The following is a 22,790-nucleotide window of genomic DNA, read 5'->3' as shown; positions in this document are numbered from 1 at the left end:
TAGGCTGAGAAATGAAGAGGGGAACCATGTGCACCACCAAGTATGCAGCCTGACTTTGATAACATTAGGAAAAATTTGACACAACATGCACTTCTATAGCTCCTCACCATCTCATTTAATAGTTTCAAAATGGCACAGGTAAATGAGAGAACTGATGTGCAAGTGCTTGGGTTTTTGCTTGTTTGTTTGTTTTAATTAAAATAAGGGTAACTAACCTTGCAATGAACTTTACCATTCACAAAACCCTAACCCATACAATTATGTCATCTGACCCTACAAGAACTTCATAGAATTAGGTAAGCATATATTAGTCTCACCTTCCTTTTACAGATGAGAAAAGTGAGAATTGCAGAGTCAGTTAAGGGCATAAAGACTCCAACCAGGGTCTATCCAACTCAGAGCCCTGTCCTCTTTCTACTATATGTATTTTACTTTGTACTGATTGCATTACAACTCTACAACAGGGAATTAAACAAAAAGATCTTTTTGAAAACTCCTTGTAAAACAAAGCTTTATGTATACACAAAATGTTTTTTTAGTTGTAATACAGCATATGATCAGGGCTACTGCTGGTCCATATGAAGTCTTTCTAGCAGAGTATGAGCTGTTTGTATGGTGAACAACCTGCCCAGCAGTACATGGTGTATCTTTGGGGTATGGGGGAACGTAGCAACGGATGTGAAGTCACAGACTCTGGGGGTTTAGTTCCAATTCTTCCCCTATTAGCTTTGCAACAGTAAACAGGTCATTTTGCCTCGCTGAACTTCAGTTTCCACATCTATAAAACTTAGATATTAATTATGCTGTTACCTTTATCACAGTATTATGAGAATTAAGTGAGTTAAGATACTACAGGAATGTTGTTTTACAGGTGAGGAAAGACTTGTCCCAGTATGTATGTATGTATGTATGTATATGTATGTATATATCTATATATCTATAGATATAGATAGATATAAAAACTATAACTGTTGTTTTGCCTTTTGTTCTTATTTTGTTTTATGGGGGAGGGGGTGCTGGGGATGCGCATATTTCCCCTTAGTTTTCCAGGATAGTGGACTAGTTGTCATCCACCCAGAACACATTTCCCTTTCTTCCTTCCTAAAAGGACTCAGCTTTTCTTGGATCCAGGGGTTGGCTTGTGTATCTACCTCCCAGCATTGGAAGGTAAGGGCTCTACAGCCTCATATCTATTGAGGGTGTGTACTTACCCTGTGGGCAGAGCTGAATGTGCAGCCCTTGCTGGCTTCAGGGCTGGGATTTTGCAAGGTGGGTATCTGAGGATCTTTATGGTCTGGGCCTTGTTTACCCTTCATTCAACAAAGATGACAATCAGAGTTTGGGTCTGAGCTCAGAGAGAAGACTGAGAAAGGAGCATATCTGAGGGGGAGTCAAGAGTTTTAATTTGACCCTAGATAACTTTGAGATGCTCATTAGAAATCCATGGCGAGACAGCATGAGAGCACTTAGGACCATGGGGTTCACCATTCTGTTCTCCTTACTTTTCTATATATTTGCATTTTTCCATAACAATAAAAAAAGAAAACAGTTCAGCATATGAGTCTGGAACTCCAGGAAGAGCTGGAAACTTCTTACAAGATGATGTAAACTTGGAGGTCATCTGAATACACTTAGTATTTAATCATGGGCCTGGAGGAAGACACCTAGAAGAATTAAGGAATCAAGCCCTGGGAACTCTGATATTTAAAAGTCAAGAAGATAAGAGATGGACGGACACAGACATGAAGAGGGTGTGTCCTGAAAGACAGGTGATGAAGGAGTCTTAAGGAGGGAATGATCAACAATATCGAATGCTCCTGACCATTTGAATAAGATGAGGACTGAGAATTGGCCATGGCCTAGGCAAGCGGAGTGATGGGGGCAAAGTCCTGACTGGAAAGGATTAGGAAGACTGATGGGGGGAGGTGAGAGACGGAGACAGGCATAGGTAACACCATGATGGGGTTTTGCTGTAAAGAGAATTGGAGCGGTAGCCAGAAGAGGACTCTGCTTGTTTTTTGTTGCAAGATTAAGACATTACCGAATGTCTTTATGCTGATAGGAATGATCCAGTAGGGGTGGAAAAACTGACGATGAAAAGTGCTGCTACAAAAGGGAGAGAGTTAAGTGCCGGAGCAAAAGGTGTTTGAGTAGAAAGGAGGGAACAGCATCCAAGCAAAAGAGAGCAGCGGGAGGCAACTGGCTCCCTCCTTCCTTCACAGAGCTCGGGTCTGCATGTGATCCCTACAGTTGCTGGGACCATTTGTGGCTGCCTGAGGATGAAGTCCATGCTGAAGACTGTAGACCAGAGAGATAAAAAGAACCGAAATGCTCTGATGTGGAGGGGTCCCTGGACCACTAACCTGCAGCTTGCCCTGCCCCAAGACCTGCTGTCACATGAGATGGTAAACGACCTCATTGTTTAAGCCGGCTCGAGTCAGGTGGTGGTTGTTGTTTTAACTTTATTTTGTGATAATATTACTTAGAGAAAAGTTGCAATATTAGTACAGAAAACACCCATATACTTTCCCCAGAGTCACCAGTTTTTAATATTGTGTGTGTGTGTGTGTGTACACACACACTTGTTTTCTGAACTATACTAGAGTGAACTACATGTCTTGTGTCCCTTTATACATTAGACCTGTACTTCTTCAGTGTATTTCCTAAGAGCAAGGATATTCTCTTACATAGCCACGGTCCAGTTATCAAATTCAGGAAAGTTTACATTGATGCAATACTTTTATTTAACCTACAGTCCATATCCTAATTTTGTCAATAGTCTCAATGATGTCCTTTATTTATTTCTTTTTATAAATTTATTTTATTTATTTATTTTTGGCTGCATTGGGTCTTTGTTGCTGCGCGCGGGCTTCCTCTAGTTGGGGCGAGCGGGGGCTACTCTTCATTGCAGTGCACAGGCTTCTCATCGCGGTGGCTTCTCTTGTTGCAGAGCATGGGCTCTAGGTGCGTGGGCTTCAGTAGCTGTGGCACGCGGGCTCAGTAGTTGTGGCTTGCGGGCTCTAGAGTGCAGGCTCAGTAGTTGTGGTGCTCGGGCTTAATTGCTCCGTGGCATGTGGGATCTTCCTGGACCAGGGCTCGAACCCACGTCCCCTGCACTGGCAGATGGATTCTTAACCACTGCGCCACCAGGGAAGTCCCGGAAAATTTTATGTTATGTATATTTTACCACAATTTAACCCCCCCACAAAGTGCTTAGAACAATACTTGGCATATATAAGTGTTTAATAGTTGTAAGCTATTATTATCATCTCTCATATTACTGCCTTTGTTAAAGCTTAATAGATGTCAAAGAGAGTGGTTTGGAGATCACGGTCACACTGTGCTGGACCACACAGATCCAAAAGTATGACGTTGTCAGTGCCTCTGGGGTTGATCAGGCTCAGGAAAATTGACTCGTTAAGTCAATTCCCTAGAAACTGATCAACTAGATCTTCAGACGCACATTCTCGGAAAGCCTCCTAGAAAAACAATCTGTTGTCTAAAAATTCCTTACCATGTGGAATCAGAGATCAGGGGTCAGGAGCATTTAACCACTGGTGGCATTAGGGACTGGTTGCTTAGGGTTCCATCACCCTCTGCAGGGATGGCTTTTGCTGCTAGTTATATTGCTCAGGGCACCCTCTCCCTGGGACCTGTCACTAGAGATCACACCAACTAGCTTTTTGGCCTTCAACTTCCTTTTTTCCAAATTGCAGGTAGATTTCCCCACACCTACATCCTGATAGGACAGTCTGTCTTTAGCCAAGTTTACAAAACCATTAATTCACTTATAAGCCCTTTTAGTTCTAGATCTGACACCTTTGAATGGCCTTGAGGGTTTCCCAAGTCTTCATCAGCAACACAACCCATTTCGAAGGGAAATACTTTTGCGTCTGGCGAATGTGTTCATTTTCATTTCTCTGGGAAGGTAACCATCTCCAAATTCTGAGGATACCCCACAGACATACACTGCCTACAATCTTCCTTTACTGGTTACAGCTCCTATTATTACTTGGTGTATCATTTCATTCATTCATTTAACAAGCATTTATTGAGCATCTACTGTGCGTCAGGCATTGTGCTAGGTGCTGGAAATACAATAGTTGGCAAAACGGACATGTGCCCTCCAGAGCAGACAACCTACTGGACAAAAGATGACCATAAGGCTGTGAGATTGACTTTCTAACCAACATGCAGAATTGAGACATCAGCTCTCTTCCAACCGCCCCAACAGGAGATGAGCCCCCTCCCACCCACCTCTAACAAAGCTGCCGCTGCTCAGAAGGGTTGGTTGGTTTTGTTTTGTTTTGTTTTGTTTTTTCTAGCTTTTCCCATGAAATAGCTTTTAGAGCCTCTGGTGTATTCTTTTGAATAACCTCAGTGGTGGCAAAGGCTTAAATGGTTTACAGCAGATCTGACTTTCAGAAGTAGTTAAAAGGCATTAAGAGTTACGTCTGGCAAATAATTTGTGTGATAAAGTAGGTAATAACATTGTGGGTAGAAAAAAAATGTGTTTTAAATGTAACTCTCTGGTGACTGATTCTTGTCATGCTCAAAAACTGCCTCTGGAAGCATCTCCAAAGCTGGAAAGCCAAGAATGTTTGGAGCCACAATGGCATCACTGTTCAGCCCTCCAAAGGTGAAAAGGGCGACAGTTATTTGGATGTGAAGTTCCGGAGAATGGCTGGGTTGTTCACTCCACAACCTTTGAGTTCCTTTTAAACTTGAGTGCCTATGGCTCTGTTTTTGTGTCAAAAACAATCTCATTATTTCGTTGTTATGAACTCCCAGGAGGAGGAAGGGGCCTTAAGCCGCATCTTCCCAGCCCCCAGTCTGTGCCAAGCACATTAAGGACAGTTTAGTGCCAGGGTGATGGCCCAGCCTCAGGTGCCAGATTCAGATCTCAGCTCAGTCCCTTGCTAGTTGAGACCTAAGGCAAATAGCTTAGCCTCTCTCTGCCCCAGCGTCATCTTTAGAATAGGAATAATAATAATTGGGACCGGGCTTCCCTGGTGGCTCAGTGGTTAAGAATCTGCCTGCCAATTCAGGGGACACGGGTTCAATCCCTGGTTGGGGACGATCCCACATGCCACGGAGCAACTAAGCCCATGGGCCACAACTACTGAGCTGGCGCTCTACAGCCCGCGAGCCACAACTACTGAGCCCACGTGCCACAACTACTGAAGCCCACGCACCCTAGAGCCCGTGCTCCACAACAAGAGAAGCCACCGCAGTGAGAAGCCTGTGCACTGCAACGAAGAGTAGCCCCTGCTCGCCTCAACTAGAGAAAGCCCGTGCACAGCAATGAAGACCCAGCACAGCCAAAAATAAATAAAATTTTTAAAAAATTTGGGACTGCCTTGTAACCATTGCATAAGATAGTTGTGAAAATGAAATGAGTTAGGACATTGTATGGCATTGAGAACAGTGCTTGGCACACGGTCAGGCTCAGTAAGTGAATGAGTGATTTCCAATGATGTTAGTTCTTCGGGAGCAGGGACCAGGCATGCTCTTTGGGTCTCACTGTTCCTAGCATGGAGCTATCAATATGGTACATGCTCAGTAAAAACTTATTCCAGGATAAAGTGCACACACACACACACACACACACACTTCCAAGAGCTCTGTGTCCTGACATACACATCTGTTTAAGCTCCCTTCATCTTGGGTACTTTCACTGTGATGTCTCCCCTTCTGCCTAGGTGCAGTCAGTTGTCTGCTCTCTGGCAGGTGGACAGCAGTGGGGGGCTGGAAGCAGGGTGAGCCAGGGGTGGGGTGGGAGCAGGAAACAGGGCCCTCTATTTTAAGCACTTGCTTCAGCTGTTCCAAAGGGACCATCCCATCACGATTTAAAATAGGGCCCTCCAGGTGGCCAGGGCAGGCTCTCAAGGCCCACTGGGGCCCAACTGACCCATCGTGGCAGCGAGGCTGAACCCTGCAGCCTGCCGGCCTGACTAGCTGCTCCGAAGAAGAGTGGCTTTGTTTTGGGGTCAGGTGGTATAGCTACCTGCCACGGTGGGAGCTGCCAGGGGCAGAGCTAGAAAGAAGGCTGTGGCTCCCAGAGAGCTGCAATGCCTCAGGGGCCTCTCCACCACCCCGGAGGGCCTCTGGATCCCTAACCAGCTGGCTTCTCACTGGCTTGGTTCTATTTTTAGACACTTACAGTAGGTTGGATTATCTCCAGTCCTGAACATACTCCCAAGGCACAGCAGAACTTACCGCAACTCAGGCCATGTCTGTCTCTTCCCCAGAAATGACCAGAAATCAAAAAACATAAAGATCACAGTACAGGGTGGAAGGTCAAATGTCCAGCTGCCTCTTGGAGGGCACAGGTCTTGACTTGCGGTGACTGCTTGCTCTTCATGCTTGATCTGGCCCAACTATACCCAAACAGAGAGGTGGCCACAGTCTCCCAAGCCTCTGCCCCTCACAGGTCCAGGCCTCAGAGCAGCTGAATCTGGCCCTTCCCCGCCTTCCTCAGTTCAGATTCCTCCTGCAGGCTCTAGTCACTTGGTTCTCAAAACACAGGTGGCTTGTTAAAATCACCTGGGCGGCTTGTTAACAATCCAGATGACTGGGCCCCATGTTAAACCCATTAAATCAGAGTCTCTGTGGTGGAGGCAGGTGTCTGAATTATTTAAACAAAGTTCCAGGTGATTCTGATTCACACCAGACTCAGAGTCAGTGCCCTCATCAGTCAGATTCCCTTTGATCCTCACTTCCTTGTTTGATTGAAACTCGAAACCCCTGAGGCTCGGACTGGAGCCACACGTAATTTCTGCCTCTCTAAAAAGTGAAGTTTTCTGTTGAAATTATGCAGACACCAGATCCCCAACATGAAGAACTTCCTAACTGCCTAGGATTGGCATTTTCTGCATATCAGACTCTGCTTTTTAAATATAAAACATGAGGGTTATTAGTAAGAGTAACAGAGTCAGGAGAGGTGGCCTGATCTGGTTCATTTATACAAGAAGTATTGCTTGAGCAGCTATTGTAAGCCAGACATGATTCTAGGCACTAGGGGTCCAGCATTGAACAGGCCAGACCAGGTCCCTACCCTCATGAAGCTGACATCCTAGTGAGAGAGACAGTCAATAAATGAGCAAATAAGTAAATAAGATAACGTCAGGCTGCAGTTGAATCAGGTTGATCTCCAGCACAAGTAACAGAAGATCCCAACTGACCAGGCTTAAATGATAAGGGTGATTTCTTACCTTACTGTTATGGACTGAATTGGCCCCTGCCCCAAATCCTTATGTTGAGGTCCTAACCCCCAGTACCTCAGAATGTGACTATATTTGGAGACAGGGCCTTTAAAGAGGTGACTGAGTTAAAATGAGGTCTTTAGGGTGGGCCCTGATCCAATGTGACTGGTGTCCCTATCAGAAGAGGAGGTTAGGACACAGACAAGTGCAGAGGGAAGACCATGTGAGGACACAGGGAGAAGACATCATCTGCAAGTCAAGGAGAGAGGCCTAAGAAGGAAGCAACCCTGCTGACACTTTGATCTCAGGCTTCAAGCCTCCAGAAGTGTGAGCAAATAAATTTCTGTTGTTTAAGCCACCCAATCTGTGCTACTTTGTAATGGCAGCCTTGACAGACTAATACTCTTGCCCAATAAGAACTCCTGAGGTCAGACGGCTCCGGGCTTGAGAAATTCAGGGGCTCAGTGGCTTCATCCCCTTCATTCCTTCCATCCTTCTACTCTGCCATCCTCTGCCTGGCCCTCAGCTCCTCATTTGGTTGTAAGTTGGCTGGTAAAGTTCCAGGCATCAAACTCAGACAGGACAACACTCTCCCTGGAAGGAAAGAGGCACCGTTCCATGCCATGTATCTCCTCTGCAGAAAAATAAAGCCTTTTCCAGCAGCCCCCCAATAGAGTCCCCTCACATTTCATTGGCCAGAATGTCATCCTGTGTTTAGTCCCAAACCAAGCACTGGCAATGGGACTGCAAACACCTTAGATGAATTAGGATTCACTCCTGAGATGAATGGGGGGGGGGTAGGAATCATCACCTGAACAAAATTAGAGCTCTGTGGGCAAGGCAGAAGGGGAAATGGGCTTTGGGGAGGCAGCTAACAGTGCCTGCTATGAAGTGCTCTGCTGAAAATAAGTGCAGGCTGATGTGATAAAGAGCGATGGAGGTGGGGTGAAGTTGACAGGGTTGGACCAGGAGGTCAGGCAAGGCCTCTCTGAGATGATGTTTCAGCTGATCCCCGATTGACAGGAAGGAGCCAGCAAGCAAACACTGGGGCTCAAAACATTCCAGGCAGTGGAACTGCAAAGGCCTGGAGGTAGAAACAAGCTGGCTGTATTCCAGCGTCAGAAAGAAGTAGCACTATACTACCTCCAACAAGACCTTCCCGTCCCTCCTCTCCTCCCTCTCTGCCTCAGTCTACCTACCTGAAAGGGGGGTTTAATGAAGGTGGTCAGGCGTCTCCATGTGCCTGAGTCCTCACCAGGGTGGACACCAGTCTGGCGGCTTCCACAACAATGTCACAAGAGCAGAAAGCCCTGGAACAAAGAGGCAGGTGTTCTCTTCCCAGAAGGATGGGAAAACTCCAAATGGAAGCCAGTCCAAGGGTCCTGGTGAGCAAGTACCTGGAGCTTTGAGCGTTCCTTCAGGGGGAGAATTTGCAGTTTCATGAAGAAAAAGGCATATACTTTGAGAAATGTGTGTGTAGGTCCTCGGAGAAAGTAAATTTCACATGCCCACTGTCCACATCCCCCTCCAACTCATTCACATCACTTCTGCCCGGGCAGGGAGAGGCGGGGAGAGTGTAGAGAGCAGATCCCAGTCTCTCAGAACTCAGGAGTGTGCCTCCAGCATCAGAGAAAATGTATGGTCTCACCAGATGTCAGGCTGGAAGGGATGTCCAGGATTATCTGTCTGCCTGCTTTATCTACTATTTTTCTTTTTTCACTTAATAATATGTTTTTATATTCTCATTCTTAAACAGTGAGCATAAAGCAGTCATAAATAGAGTCAAAAAGGTAAAGTCCCACTGGCACATTGATACAGCCACTTTGGAATTAACCTTACCTCGTCAAGTTGGGCAGGCCCATATCCCGTGGCCCAGCAATCTCACTCCTAGGTACCTACCCAGAGAAACTCATGTGCTTGCACCAGAAGATGGGTGCAAGGATGCTCGTGGTGGCATTGTTGGTAGGAGTGCAAAACTGGCAACCATGCAAAGGACATCCAAAATAGAAGACCTCTGTAAATGGTGGTATATTCAAGATTACTTACTATACATCAGTAAAATGAATGAATGATAGCTGCACTCATCAACATGAGTGAAACTTACAACACTATTGAGTGATAAAACTAGTCTGAAAATACAGCATGATTCCAATGGTTCTAATATAAAGTTCAAAAACAATCAAGTAATGTTTACACATAAATACATACATATATGGGAAACTAAAGAAAGTGGAGGGAAGAGGTTCCCACTGGTTGGAGGAAAAGGAGCACAAAGGCATTGGTGGTGTGCCCTTCATTAGGTGGGGTGGAAGGTGCATTGGTGGTCATTTTGTAAAATTGTTCTTTAAGGAACTTCTGCTTCTGTAAAGATGGAGTAGACAGACTTTTCCCTATCCTCCCACCACTATAACTAAAAGGCCTGGACATTAAATAAAGAGAAATTTAAGAAGACTTTGAAAGGTAGAGGGAAGAAGCCCAGCCAGTTGGGGACGTCAGGCCTCCAAGAAGGACACGCTCATGTGCTCCCTGGATTTTCTGTTGCCTCCTGTACCCCAGAGGCGGAGCTAAAGGAGCCAGCAACCAGAACCGTGAATGGGCACAGACAAAAAAAGCCCCAGCATGCCCTGCTCTCCCTAGCCAAAAGACCAGGAGAGGGACAGCCCAGCAAGACAGAAAACTTGCCGGATAATAACAGCTACTCCAGTGCAGTGCTGCAGAAAAAACTGATGCTCTCACAGTCTGCAGGAGCAGAATGTTCCAGGTTCTTTTGGTTACAAGAGACAGAGATTCTTTCAAGAGAGAGAAAAGGTGGGGTGTTGCTGAAAGAGGAACCCAGGAGAAACTGGACCAGGCCAGAAACTGACGGAGCCCTTTTTTTTTCTCCTAGATCTCATGGCATCCCTGGGTCTCGGCCAGCCTGCTCTTTCTTGCCGCACCTGCAGCCCAGTGCCCTGCACCTTTGCAGAGTCCCAGCTTGAACATGACCCCAGTGGCCCTCCCACTCCACAGCTGCTCTGCATGACAGCAGTTCTTGGCGCAGTCTTCATGTCTCATCTCTGTCCCTGCCGCTAACTGCCTCAGTCTCTCAATTTTCCAACTTCCAATTTCCAACAAAGAAATCAGAGCGGCTCAGTTTACCTTTTTGAGGCAGCTGCCAGTCACAAGTTGCTGGGCAGCTTATGGATTGTTCAGTATGCAGCTCCAGTCCAATTAATTGTGGGCACGGGTAGCAGAGTCTTGTCCGAAATATGGCTTCTTAGAAACTCTAATTCAAAAAGATACATGCACCCCAATGTTCACAGCAGCACCATTTACAATAGCTAAGACATGGAAGCAACCTAAATGTCCACCGACAGATGAATGGATAAAGAACATGTGGCACATGTGTATATATATATATATATATATATACCACATATATATGTGCAAATAATGGCATTTGCAACAACATGGATGGACCTAGAGATTATCATACTACGTGAAGTTAGAAAGAGAAAGACAAATATGATATCACTTACATTTGGAATCTAAAATATGATACAAATGAACTTATTTACAAAACAGAAACCAACTCACAGACATAGAAAACAAACTTATGGTTACCAAAGGGGAAAAGGGTAGGGAGAGGGATAAATTAAGAGTTTGGGATTAAGGGTTTCCCTGGTGGCGCAGTGGTTAAGAATCCACCTGCCAATGCAGGGGACATGGGTTCAAGCCCTGGTCCGGGAAGATCCCACATGCTGCGTAGCAACTAAGCCCGGGAGCCACGACTACTGAGCCTGCATGCCACAACTACTGAAGCCTGTGTGCCTAGAGCCCATGCTCCACAACAAGAGAAGCCACCGCAATGAGAAGCCCGTGCACCACAATGAAGACTAGCCCCCGCTTGCCGCAACTAGAGAAATCTCGCGCACAGCAACAAAGACCCAATGCAGCCAAAGATAAATAAATAAAATAAATAAATTTTTTAAAAAAAGAGTTTGGGGTTAGCAGATACAAACTATTAAATATAGAATGGATAAACAACAAGGTCCTACTGCAAAGCACAGGGAACTATATTCAATATCTTGTAATAAACCATAATGAAAAAGAATATATATATATATAATTGAATCACTTTGTTGTACACAAGAAACTAACACAACATTGTAAATCAACTATACTTCAATTTAAAAAAGAAGAACGAATTATGGCTCCCTCAGTGCCTGTGAGAACAGGTGTCCTCCCAGACCCACATGGAAGGGTGGGTCCTTCAAATATACCAAGTGTAGACGTCAACGAGTAAACACATAAATTATAGTAGACTATAGTTGGTGCTGAACAATGAGCCAAGGCCTAGGTGAACCCGGGCCTGAGAGTCAGGGAAAGCTTTGTAGAGGAAAAGATCATGTGAAGGAGGAGCAGGTGTTTGCCAGAGAAATATGGAAAGGAGGGCGTTCCAGATGGAGGAATGTATGGGCACGTGGAAGCTGTTGTCAAAGGTCGTGACCTGTGCAGAGCACGGAGGCGAGTGCAGGGAGACTGGAATGAGAGTGGGTGGCAAAAATGGGAGCGAAGCTGGGAAGACAGGTGGGAACAGACTGCAAATGACCTTGTATGTACACTGAGCTAGGGAGTTGGGGTTTTATCCCATAGGCGATGGGAGCCAGTGTATGTTTATTAAGCAGGGAGGTAACATGATCCATTGTTTTCTGGAAGTTGGTTCCACGTGGCTCATAGGATCACCACTTCCTGCCATGGTTGGGCTCTGATAAAACATCAAGGCTACTGCACTGGGTTCCTTATCCCATGGGGGAATGGTCTTTCTTTTGTGATGAGGGCCTTCTGTCCCCCCACTCCCAAACCCACCAGAAGTATCTATACATGTCTCCAATTGTGAATGGGGTTCTAGTAGATATCCAGGAGTTTCATGGGGCTTTTGACCCAAGGGATGGGCACCCCATATTTAAGAAGACAGTAAGCTCGGTAGCAGTGTAAAGGTTAGATTAGAGGGGAGCTTGGAAGAAGAGGGGTCAGTTAGGCAGCTGCTCTAATCAGCGAGATCCAACCAATAGGTAAGGAAGACCTAACCCAGGCTAGCAGGAGAGTGGGTGTGGCATGAGAGACATTCTCCAGGTGGGATCCGTGGCACTTGATAACTGCTGAGGTGAGGGTGAGGCAGAGAGAAGAGGCATCTAACCTGGGTGAGTGGGAAGAGAAGGGTGCTAGAACACACACAGGGGACCCTGGAGAAGGAGCAGGCTTGGGAGGAAGATGTTGGATGAGGTTTTGAGCATGTTGTCTGGAGATTTCTAACAGGCAGTTGGAAATGCGGACCTGGAGTTCAAGAGAAAAGTCTTCACCTTTGCACACACCCCCCCCCACTTCAATCTATTCTACGTGTTCAGCAAAGATGTTATAAGTTATGTGCTCCATCAATATAACCACGGATGGTTTTGATGTCCTTCAGATCCTTCACTCAAGCTGATGTCTGAACCTGGAACTGTGGTCTCTGCCCAGGAGGGATTGTGATTCTGTATCTTATCCTTCAAAATCTACCCCAACCTTTGAGTTTTTTCTGTTCAGTCAACTCATAGCACTTCCTCTTATCCTTCCAAATTACCTGAGTGCCTCTCCTTTCTGTGACCCTTTTCTTCAGTAACAGTCCTGCAGCCTGGGTGAAGAGCCCAAAGGATGAGTTTCTCTCAGCCCTCTGGAGAAAGGAAAGGAAGGAGCAGGTGTAGAGGGTAGCAGTGGGAGTGGCCGCGGCTCTAATTTACTCTCCCTCTAGCTGGTCTTGAAACCTGTATGTGGATTCCCTTGCCTTCCTCAGGCCCATAGTGGGGATGTTTCTGATGCTTGGGTAGAAGTTCCACCTTGGAAAGCTTTACTCTACCACCTCCCCTGCCCCCAAGAATTTCACACACACACACACACACACACACACACACACACACACACACACACACACACACAGGACCTGGAAGGAGGTTATAGCGGCACTTAGATCAGGTTCTCCCGGCAAGTTTGGGAGATGGAAATGAGCATTGCTCTCATGCCACCCCCCCGCTAACTATTAAGTCTCTGCTTCTATTGCTTCTACCTTTGGTGCCTCCCTGTGGCAGATACTGCCCCTCCCCCCATCACCTCCCTCTCCTCCCCTCATTCCATGCCTTCTCTAAGCTTCTTCCAGCCCTAGAGCTCCATCCCACACAACTGAAGAGGTTGGGTGTCTTAGTCAGCTCAGGTTGCTATAACAAGATACCATAGACTGGACTTCCCTGGTGACACAGTGGTTAAGAATCCTCCTGCCAATGCAGGGGACACGGGTTTGAGCCCTGGTCCAGGAAGATCCCACATGCCTCGGAGCAACAAAGCCCGTGGGCCACAACTACTGAGCCTGCGCTCTAGAGCCCACGAGCCACAACTACTGAGCTTGCGTGCCACAGCTACTGAAGCCCGTGTGCCTAGAGCCCGTGCACCGCAATGAAGAGTAGCCCCCACTCACCGCAACTAGAGAAAGCCTGTGCGCAGCAACGAACACCCAACGCAGCCAAAAAAAAAAAAACAAGATACCATAGACTAAGTGGTTTAAACTACATTCATTTCTCACAGTTTTGGAGGCTGGGAAGTCCAAGATCAAGGCACTGGCATATTAGGTGTCGGTGAGTGCCCTCTTCCTGGTCCCCTTCTTGCTGTGTCCTCACATGATGGGGAGAAAAGGCTCTGGTCTCTTTATCTTCTTATAAGGGCACTAATCCCAGCATGGGGGCTTTACTCTCATGACCTCATCTAAACCTAGTTACCACCCAATGGTCCCACCTCCAAACACCATCACATTGGGGGTTAGGTTTTCAACATGAATTTGGGGTGGACACAAACATTCAGCTCCTAGTACTCAGGCTCTTAGATTGAGCATGGGAGAAGAGTAGGGTTGCAAATACCAGTGCTCTAATATTTTTGACCCTGTCACATTCTACTTCAGAATGTTTCTAAAACCATTTCTACGCATGTTTCTAAAACCATATAACGACCTGTCTTCCTTTGATTGGTCATCACTAGATTGGAAACTCCTTGAACACAGGTAATATGTCTAAATTAAATACATTTCAAGAGCCTGGTACACAGTCATCTCTCTATGGGAATCTCGACATCTAAGTGGATGGAAATCTGGGTCATGGCCTTGCTTGCCTTGCTGAGCAGGGGTGGTGTGCAGTGAGAAGACAGAGGTTCAGATCAGCTCTCCCACTCACTGTATGTGGTGGGCAATCCACTTTCTCACCTCTAAAAAATTAGAATAAATAACACCTGTCCTGCCTTTTTTTTTACAGGATTCCTGTGAAAATTAAATATGGAAACACTTGTAAAAGCCCTTTGTAAAGTGTGAAAAATCCTATACAATGTGAGATATTGTGATTATTATCTGGGGCACTGGAAAGGCAAGAGTTCTACAGATAGATAAAGGGGTTCTAAATAGATAAGATTATATGGTTACCCTGTGTGACTTAGCTCCTGACTCTGTCCAGAGTGTCTGTTTGCCTATTTTCTCAGCTTGCTAGTGATCCAAAGCCGTACCAGCTTGTTTACTGTTTGGCTGGAGCCTAAAAGAGACAGAGACAGAGAGACAGGGAGAATGAGGGACGGAAGCAGAGATACATGGGCAGACCTCACCTGGCTTCAGGGCTGGGATTTTCCAGGGTGGAAAAGTCCAGAGGACTTTCTTACCCTTCTTCATTCAACAAAGAATGACTGTCAGGGTTTGGGTCTGAGTTCACAGAGAGAGCTCATAGTGAATTTTGATATACTCTTATGGGAGCAGTCCTGAGGTCACCTGACCTACATGCAGATGCTGGAATATGGGATGTGGAACCTCCTCTCTCCTCCTTCCCTGTACTCCAGCCGTATTAAACTATCAGGAATTCATCTAACATGCTGTGCTCTTTAGGTCTCCCTCCTGCCCCACCAACCCTTTTTTAATGTGTATATATATTTTTTAAATTAATCTTTATTGGAGTGTACATGATTTACAACGTTGTGTTAGTTTCTGCTGTACAGCAAAGTGAATCAGTTATACATACACATGTATCCACTCTTTTTTGGATTCTTTTCCCATACAGGTCATTACAGAGTATTGAGTAGAGTTCCCTGTGCTATACAGTAGGTCCCCATTAGTTATCTGTTTTATATATAGTAGTATGTATATGTCAATCCCAATCTCCCAATTTATCCCTCCCCCCCTCCTGCACTTTAATTGTGCTTCTTCTTCTCCTTCTTCCCTGAATACCTCTTCCCATGCCCCATATCATGCCTTAACCTGGCTCACTTATCTGTTCTTAGGTCTCTACTAAAGGACCTCCTCCTCCAGGAAGCCCTCCCTGAAGTCCTCACTTTGGGGTAGGTGTCCAGACTAAGCCTCCCACACATGTAGCAGGTATGAACTGTTCAACAACAACGAGGACACCAATTATATTACTTAAAACATGATCTTGACATTAACTAGAACCACCTCAAGCCCACCCACCTAGACTGGAGAGAAGTTCAACACCAGTTGTTCCAGAGATGGATTCCACTCCCTTGGATCATCAGTCAACCCTGGAGTGCTTAGAAGGGGTCCCCCAGGTTCCCCGTCCTCCAGTTGGAAGAGGCCCTGGTTGGCTGTGTTGCTTCAGGACCCGTTCGCGACCGCCTCTTTGTCATTGTTGTCCCATGGATCCTGCAGCCTCCTGGTCCAGCTCCCTGCTCAGAGCTTAAGGATTTCCCCCATGGAGGCCGGCTCCACAGCATCTCCCCCCCTCCCCTAGGCTCCAAAAGCTCTCCCAACCCAGTTCTTCTTCCTAGTCCTTGAGACTCTCCTGGGGTCTGGCTGCTGCCCCTTTCCTACCCCCTGAACCTCCCACCCCTTTCTTAGATAATAAAATCTAATTTCACTGATAGGCGATTACGCAAATGACCCTCACCCCCTCCTGTTATCACCTTCTGGAGGTAAAGATTTCTCAGGACTCTGAATAGAGGCCTGCTCACCATCCTGAAAGGGGAAAAATGCCTTCCATTCCCTCCTATGGCATCCACAGCAGCAAAAGCTGATTCTTAATAGATTACTCTGCTTCACGTCGCACATTTACATCTCACCCTAACCAAAAAGAAAAAGAAAAAAAGAAAAAGAAAAAAAGAAAAAGAACGTTCACCTGTACTGTAATTATGTATGTTTCAGTCTCCCTAATAAATAGCCTTAGGCTGGTCTTGAGGAGAGATACCCCATATTACAAACCTTTGTATTTTTAAGATGAGTGCTTAATAAATGTTGGATGAATAAACGAATTGCCTGTGGAATTCAGAACTCAGTACAATATTGTACTTACGAGCCATGTTACAAGGATTAAATACCAAGGCCTGCTTGGCAGTCCCTTTTACCAACACAGAACTCCTGCTTTTCAGAGTGTGACAGCAGCTTGTCTTCTAGACTGGGGACAAGTTTGAATGAGGCAGAATGTTTGTACTGGAATTTTCTATCATATGTGGCCAAGTCTTTGCCAACTTGTGAACATCAATTCCATGGTCAGTCAATAGACTTGACCTTCCTGAGTCCAGGCAGTTAAGAGCCAAGGTGTTAATAATTTAGCAAATACAGACTTGAGAATATTTTCACCTGAGGAAAGCATTGGAAGACCATTCATGTGATTGGGCAGGCCTTTTGTTTGTTCATTTGTTTGTGTAAGTGTGTGTGTGTGTGGGGGGGGGGCTTGTCTTGTTTTTGTCGTGCTTTGTTTTGTTTTGGGCTTGCTCCATCAAAACCTTGGCTTCAAGGTGTTAGTAAAACTGACCAAATAATAAACAGCTGAATCAGCACTGCCCCAGAAACCGAGGTGCCATGGGATGAAATGTTTCCACCTGTGCTGAAAATGAACATTATTAGCCCAAATGACCACGGCAAGTAGGGTTATTCCATTCCAGAAGGCATGCAGCCAAAGGAGGGCTCCTTGGCACACTCTTCTTAGTACTTGTGACTCAAGATCTCCTTCCCTTCCCCTAGAAACAGAGAAGGGCTCGGAAAGGCACTTAGTTATCTCAGTAACAGACAGATTGTTATCCCTCAGTGAAAGGAATTTAATTCCAGAGATCTGTGTGTGGGAGCTCAAGGGATACCAATCAAAACAAAGCAGGGTTTGAGAGTAAGGTATCTAATAACTAACAAACACTTATTTCTCCAAAACAAGTCATACCAAACACATTTATAGATTCTTTTCTTTTTTTCCCCGACTTAATTACTGATCTGGTATACAGCTGGAACGCAGTGGGAAGCAAGCCCTCTGACCATAATCGGAAATACTCCCCTCTTGATGCTAAAGCAGCCACACTCAGGTTAGACGTGAGGTTGTCCTACCATAGTGACTTGGGCAGGGGGAAGATGAGCACCAGTAGGGGCAAGTGGAGGCCTCCCCACAGGAGGGGCAACATGGGAAACCAGCACACTATGTATCTGCCACACACAGAATCCAATGAGGAGGGCACAGAGCAGAATGGGGAAATGGAAAGAGGATGGGAATATTGGAGGATTGAATGCCGCTCTGCCACAGGAATCCCCAAGGGCTTCCTTAGATGGCAAGGAAGTCCGGGAGAAAAATTCTCCACATGAACGTGGGCAATGGCCACCTGAGATGGAACTGGAGAAAGGGGCCTGGTGAAATAAAAAAAGGAGGTAAAGAACTCCGTCTAAGCACTGATTAACAAATCACTATTGAACACTTGGGACTTCCCTGGTGGTCCAGTAAGACTCCGCACTCCCAATGCAGGGGACCTGGGTTTGATCCCTGGTCCAGGAACTAGATCCCACATGCATGCCACAACTAAGAGTTCAAATGCCGCAACTAGGAGTCCTCATGCTGCAACTAAAGATCCCACGTGCCACAACTAAGACCTGGTGCAGCCAAAATAAATTAAATAAATAAATAAATGTTAAAAAAAAAAAAAACAATCACAAGCACTGAAATTGAAACTGTGATTAAAAATCTTCCAACAAACAAAAGCTCAGGACCAGATGGCTTCACAGGCGAATTCTATCAAACATTTAGAGAAGAGCTAACACCTATCCTTCTCAAACTCTTCCAAACTACAGCAGAGGGAGGAACACTTCCAAACTCATTCTACGAGTCCACCATCACCCTGATACCAAAACCAGACAAAGATGTCACAAAAAAAGAAAACTACAGGCCAATATCACTGATGAACATAGATGCAAAAATCCTCAACAAAATACTAGCAAACAGAATCCAACAGCAGATTAAAAGGATCATACACCATGATCAAGTGGGGTTTATCCCAGGAATGCAAGGATTCTTCAATATACGCAAATCAATCAATGTGATACACCATATTAACAAATTGAAGGAGAAAAACCATATGATCATCTCAATAGATGCAGAGAAAGCTTTTGACAAAATTCAACACCCATTTATGATAAAAACCCTCCAGAAAGTAGGCATAGAGGGAACTTTCCTCAACATAATAAAGGCCATATATGACAAACCCACAGCCAACATCGTCCTCAATGGTGAAAAACTGAAACCATTTCCACAAAGATCAGGAAAAAGACAAGGTTGCCCACTCTCACCACTATTATTCAACATAGTTTTGGAAGTTTTAGCCACAACAATCAAAGAAGAAAAAGAAATAAAAGGAATCCAAATCGGAAAAGAAGAAGTAAAGCTGTCACTGTTTGTAGATGACATAATACTATACATAGAGAATCCTAAAGATACTACCAGAAAACTCCTAGAGCTAATCAATGAATTTGGTAAAGTAGCAGGATACAAAATTAATGCACAGAAATCTCTTGCATTCCTATACACTAATGATGAAAAATCTGAAAGTGAAATTAAGAAAACACTCCCATTTACCATTGCAACAAAAAGAATAAAATATCTAGGAATAAGCCTACCTAAGGAGACAAAAGACGTGTATGCAGAAAATTATAAGACACTGATGAAAGAAATTAAAGATGATACAAACAGATGGAGAGATATACCATGTTCTTGGATTGGAAGAATCAACATTGTGAAAATGACTCTACTACCCAAAGCAATCTACAGATTCAATGCAATCCCTATCAAACTACCAATGGCATTTTTCACAGAACTAGAACAAAAAATTTCACAATTTGTATGGAAACACAAAAGACCCCGAATAGCCAAAGCAATCCTGAGAAAGAAAAATGGAGCTGGAGGAATCAGGCTCCCTGACTTCAGACGATACTACGAAGCTACAGTAATCAAGACAGTATGGTACTGGCACAAAAACAGAAATATAGAACAATGGAACAGGATAGAAAGCCCAGAGATAAACCCACGCACATATGGTCACCTTATCTTTGATAAAGGAGGCAAGAATATACAGTGGAGAAAAGACAGCTTCTTCAATAAGTGGTGCTGGGAAAACAGGACAGCTACATGTAAAAGAATGAAATTAGAACACTCCCTAACACCATACACAAAAATAAACTCAAAATTGATTAAAGACCTAAATGTAAGGCCAGACACCATCAAACTCTTAGAGGAAAACACAGGCAGAACACTCTATGACATACATCACAGCAAGATCCTTTTTGACCCACGTCCTAGAGAAATGGAAATAAAAATAAAAATAAACAAATGGGACCTAATGAAACTTAAAAGCTTTTACACGGCAAAGGAAACCATAAACAAGACAAAAAGACAACCCTCAGAATGGGAGAAAATATTTGCAAATGAAGCAACTGACAAAGGATTAATCTCCAAAGCATACAAGCAACCCATGCAGTTCAATATCAAAAAAACAAACAACGCAATCCAAAAATGGTCAGAAGACCTAAATAGACATTTCTCCAAAGAAGATATACAGATTGACAACAAACACATGAAAGAATGCTCAACATCATTAATCATTAGAGAAATGCAAATCAAAACTACAATGAGATATCATCTCACACCAGTCAGAATGGCCATCATCAAAAAATCTACAAACAATAAATGCTGGAGAGGGTGTGGAGAAAAGGGAACCCTCTTGCACTGTTGGTGGGAATGTTAATTGATACAGCCACTATGGAGAACAGTATGGAGGTTCCCTAAAAAACTAAAAATAGAACTACCATACGACCCAGCAATCCCACTACTGGGCATATAACCTGGGAAAACCATAATTCAAGAAGAGTCATGTACCAAAATGTTCATTGCAGCTCTATTTACAATAGCCAGGACATGGAAGCAACCTAAGTGTCCATCATCGGATGAATGGATAAAGAAGATGTGGCACATATATACAATGGAATATTATTCAGCCATAAAAAGGAACAAAACTGAGTTATTTGTAGTGAGGTGGATGGACCTAGAGTCTGTCGTACAGAGTGAAGTAAGTCAGAAAGAGAAAAACAAATACCGTATGTTAACACATATATATGGAATCAAAAAAAAAAAAAAAAAGGTCATGAAGTACCTAGGGGCAAGACGGGAATAAAGACACAGACCTAGTAGAGAATGGACTTGAGGATATGGGGAGGGGGAAGGGTAAGCAGTGACAAAGTGAGAGAGTGGCATGGACATATATACACTACCAAACGTAAAATAGATAGCTAGTGGGAAGCAGCCGCATAGCACAGGGAGATCAGCTCGGTGCTTTGTGACCACCTAGAGGGGTGGGATAGGGAGGGTGGGAGGGAGGGAGACGCAAGAGGGAAGAGATATGGGAACATATGTATATGTATAACTGATTCACTTTGTTATAAAGCAGAAACTAACACACCATTGTAAAGCAATTATACTCCAATAAAGATGTTAAATAAATAAATAAATACAAATAGAAAAAAATAAAATAAAAGATATTTTTTAAAAAACCAAATCATTATTGAGCACTTGATTATATACGCCAGTGACTCTGCTGGGCACCAGGAATGTATTGTAAGAGAGATCTGGTTTTCACCCTCATGGAGCTTGTAGTACTGTGAGAGAGATGGACATCAGTCAATTAATTCCACAACGACAATCATGAACTTTGACATTCCACAAATATTCTAGTCTCCTGGTACTGACCAGGGCCTTGCCTTTGTCACACCAGCTGTATTCTCCAGCTACGGCCAAAGACATATTCAGCTCGAACACAACATCCTGTAGATCTCAGAGGATATATTTCTTCCCTCAACGTCCTACAGAGGCAAACTGTTAATGAACAAAATTAAGCTCATTTGGGATGGAAGGGGGTGTCAATTATTTATTTAAATATTCTGGCAGATGGCTGTCCAACCTTTCTGAAAATCAAGAATCTTACAGAGTTTTGCCCAGGAGTTCCACTTTATTTGAAATATAACCTAAGAAATTCTTAAAAATTAGTTGTATGCACAAGCATGCAGTGTTAATTATAACAACAACAACAACAAGGGATATGCGTATCCGTGAACCTATCAACAGTTAAACACATCCTTATGATGGAATAGTTTGCAACAGCTAATAACAATAGGAGCCGGTACTCATGATGTAGTAAGTGAAAAAAAGTTGATACAAACTCATATATACAAGATGCTTCAACTGTGTAAAAATATGTGAACATAAAAACAAAAATATGCCAAATATTAAGGCAGCTTGCTCTGGGAAGTCAGATTACGGATGACTGTTACTTTTTTTCACACGTTCTAAGCTTTTCCCACTGGGAAGAAATCACTTTTAAAATCAGAAAAGGGTTATTACAAATGAAAAACAGTAATTTCAGGCCTATAAGCAGCTGAGGTTGAGTTTTGAATTCTAAGTTTTTCTTCTATTTTCCTGCTTGCTCCCTCTTCCCTTTGTTTCCATTTAAGGAACTAAGGGCTGGCAAGGTGCGGGTGAGCATTTGGTTCAGTAAGTTTTGAGGGGCCTCCTGGCACTCCCTGAAAATAGCAATCCCCAGGTCTTGGCTGCCCTCCCAGGGAGGAGAGCAGGTGACTCCAGACACTGCAGGGGCGGGGCAAATAGCTCTGTGACTAGCAGGGGAAGGGGGAGAGGGAAGGGGAGGGGGAGAGGGAAGGGGAGGGGGAGAGGGAAGGGGAGGGGTAGGGGTGAGGGAGGGTAGCTGAGGCAGGGCAATGAAGTCTCTGGGGTGGGAGAAGCAGAGGTGGCTCTGGGGACTTTGCCTGGCACCTTCCCTGTGCTAAAGACAGGCATTCCCAACAGCTACTGACTGTGCTCCTTTTCCTCCCTCTCAAGGTAGGGAAGGAGTATTTGCTAATTTTGGGTAACCTAGAAATCAGGAATGGAACAAGGGAAATGTCAAGGATGATAGATAAACCCTGGCTGAGTCTGGGCTGGGTGAAGTGTTGTACCCAACTGGTAATCATTGGTAACCAGCCTCATTGGTAGGAAGAGGCCAGGCCCGTGGTTCTGAGACCTTTAGTGTGTTTCAGAAGCTCCTGGGTAAGGGATGTAGGAGGTTTATCCCCTGTTTTGGTACTGGTCAAAAATCCTGGGCCAGGAGACAGTTTAGACAATGTAGCACATACTAGGATCCTTCCACAGTACAAGAGTGTTTCCTGTCTTTAATCAGTGCCAGTGAATATCAGAAAGTTTCCTTTTCAGGAGTTCAAAATTCAAATAGCCCAGGGATGAACAG

The 22,790-nt window shown here is 44.6% G+C and overlaps 1 protein-coding gene across 2 annotated transcripts in view; it reads left to right on the top strand.

Moving 5' to 3' along the window:
* Positions 1–16,362, top strand: part of ZC3HC1 (zinc finger C3HC-type containing 1) — a 51,135-nt gene extending 34,773 nt beyond the window's left edge. The window contains exons 11-12 of one of the 2 annotated variants that reach the window (XR_014246714.1): positions 1,543–2,405; positions 10,093–16,362. The gene's annotated coding sequence lies outside the window, so the exon portion shown is untranslated. Of the gene's footprint in view, positions 1–1,542 lie in introns of both variants that reach the window. The other variant, XR_014246715.1, reaches the window with a different exon arrangement.
* Positions 16,363–22,790: the final 6,428 nt, after the last annotated feature.

The sequence above is a fragment of the Balaenoptera borealis genome (genome assembly GCF_965194805.1).
Source record: "Balaenoptera borealis genome assembly, chromosome: 7".
NCBI classification, from domain to species: Eukaryota; Metazoa; Chordata; class Mammalia; order Artiodactyla; family Balaenopteridae; genus Balaenoptera; species Balaenoptera borealis.
Note: the sequence above shows the minus strand (reverse complement) of the source record. Positions and strands in the feature narration are given on the sequence as shown.